Source organism: Schistocerca serialis, chromosome 3, assembly GCF_023864345.2.
Source record: "Schistocerca serialis cubense isolate TAMUIC-IGC-003099 chromosome 3, iqSchSeri2.2, whole genome shotgun sequence".
In the NCBI taxonomy this organism is placed as follows: domain Eukaryota; kingdom Metazoa; phylum Arthropoda; class Insecta; order Orthoptera; family Acrididae; genus Schistocerca; species Schistocerca serialis.
The window spans coordinates 340263472-340266343 of record NC_064640.1 but is presented as its reverse complement, the minus strand read 5'-3'; positions in this window follow the sequence as shown (position 1 = coordinate 340266343).

Sequence of the window (2872 nt, the reverse complement as noted above, 5' to 3'; positions counted from 1 at the left end):
GATAATAGTTTGAGAAGAGAGTGGCCGTTACAGCGCGTCAATCAGCAAAGCAGGCTGAGTGACTTGTGATGCGGTAGTATGTTTACACATGTCACAGGCTGCAGCCCGCGCCGACCGCTTTCCATCACGGCCAACTAACCTGATGAACACATGTATTTTCGAGGAACGAGGAAGAACATCAAACGGCCAACTAACCTGATGAACACATTCATTTTCGAGGAACGAGGAAGAACATCAGGCATTATACATCTGCTGGATGACATGATCATAAATATTAAAGCAAGCGTTACTGACAAATTCATTCTGTTCGTTAACATTCTTGTGTGTTTCCTTTCATTTGGCAGCATAAATTTTAGGTTCTTGAGGCCACATCCGGTTACTGCCCTTGTTTGCTCAGGGAAAAATCTCCGTGCTATTGCCAATACTATAGGTTAATTGGCTGTGTGTTGATAAATGAGTACCTAGTGCAGTTTTACTTTTTAGTAAGCATACGTTCATTAAAGCGGATTCTACACGTTCGACCCGCCTGTCCAGTATAGTTCTTTTGGCAGTCGTCACATGTTATCTCCTAAACACAACAACGCAAATACTTATTCTTCTCCTGTCAGATGTTACGATGAACCGTTTACCCCAACGTAATTTGGTTTCTAAAGGCAACCTGTAAGTTAAATTTACATAGGGACCTTTCAATTTTGCCGGCCGGTGTGGCCGAGCGGTTCTAGGCGCTTCAGTCTGGAACCGCGTGACCACTACGGTCGCAGGTTCGAATCCTGCGTCGGGCATGGATGTGTGTGATGTCCTTAGGTTAGTTAGGATTAAGTAGTTCTAAGTTCTAGGGGACTGAGTCCTTAGATGTTAAGTCCCATAGTGCTCAGAGCCATTTGAACCTTCCAACTTTATTAGATGTTGTGTCATCATGCAAACAAAATTACACCTCTTCCTTATTTTACGAGGGCTGCAAACATGTAGATGCGGAGATGTAGAATGTTAATAAAGTTTGTTTTATTTAAAAAGTTTCAAGAGTTTGCACAAAAAAAGTCGGAGGCACTACGTTTCAGCCCACGCTCCTACGTTCGTATTGTCTATACTGTAATCTCTTGTATATGCGTTTCATAGTAGAGCTGCTGTACCCATTTGTTTCTGCAGTCTGCTTGTAAACCTCAGTTTCCTTTTCGATCTTGTCCTTTACAACATTGGCCGAAAATAGGTTTCCTTATACCGTTTAAGATGGCAGGATCTCTCGTGGATAATAGTATTGGTGCAAGTTGTTTTTCTAAAGATGCGGAACTTGTGTTTGTCATTAGCTTCTGAAATGGTCAATTCAAGGTAATTAACGGTATATCTTTCTCTGTTTCTTACGTAAACTGAATTTTAGGATGCTTGGTACATATTTACATGGCTACCTGCTTGATGTCTTTTTATTCCCATGAACTAAAATTATTGCATACCTCTAATAGTAAAGTAATCGGTTTTCAACTAACGGAAGTTTTCGGAAAAAGCTGATTTCCAAATCACTGAGAAACACGTCTGCAAATGTTCCAGACAAACTGTTAACCATAGCCAGGCCCTCAAACTGCTGATATTTTTTGTCATTAAACATGAAAAAATTAAGGGAAAGTGTAAAGTACAGGAACTTTATAAGTTCTGTAGTTTTTACCTAACCAGCTTTTTGGTGTTTTAATAGGTTATTTGTAATCACCACAACAGCTTATTTAATTGGTACATTTCTATATAAATTTTTAACAACAACTGCAGCTAGTACTACTTCATGGGGTACATCAAGGTCCCTGATTTGATCATCTAGTTTGAAGCTTTCCTTAATTAAAAATCTTTCATGAAAGTATAGAAAACACTTAGTTTCTTGTTGAGCTGTTTGATGAGGAAGTAACTGGGACAGCTAATACTACTGACAGCAGGGCGAATCCTCTTATCCTCTTAATGTACGTAACTGGAGCTCGTAACTTCGGGATAAGAGGATCCATAACTTTTAAGTGTTTCTTTCATAAATCTGAGAAAATAAACACAGTGGTGTGTTTTCTTTCTTATTTCAGTATGAAATTTTATTGTTGGTTCCTTAGTAACCGCGTTAACACCAACTTCTACGAAGAACTTCCCTGTTTTTTCTCTGTAGTACCTATCATGAATCAGGACAGCTGAGTTTCCCTTATCAGCTTTGATACCAATAATGTTTTATTTTACAAGTTAGTCATTTAAGTTTTTTTCGAAATTACTTACTTCTTTTAGTGTAAACTTGGAGATGCTCTTTGAAGTTCTAAGAAAATTAGGATTTTTACAGCAACACTGAATTGTTCAGTCCTGCTTAGTTTAGCACTGCCACATGAAACATTTACATGAACGATTGTTTCTTCAACCTGCTAACTGTGTAACATAGATTTTAAATTGTAGCTTCACCCCTTATCCAACGACGATTCCTTTTCCTCTCTTAAATTCACAATGGGTAGGTCCACTGGTTTTTGAAAAAAGAATTTTTTTTCTTTATTAAAAGAACGCTTATTGTGGTTCAAATAACAGGTAATACTGAACATTCTAAATTTTATCCTCAATTTGTGTTTAAAATAGTACTTCTTATTTTTTATTCAATAATATTCCAAAAAGGCTCTAATCGTAAAGGAGACAACAGGTTACTTATACGTAAATGATACTGTATGAATTCCTTAATAAGGAAATCTTTACATTTGTAAGATTCCTTTATCTTCCCCCTTTTCAATTTACAGTAAGAGTCCTCAGTTTATTTCCATCCTCATTAATTAAAATGAAGGCAAATTCTTATCCACGGCGATCGAGGTGACCCCATAGGTTTCTAATTGGTTTTAAATCCCGGGAGTTTGGTGGCCAGGAGAGAACAGTGAAC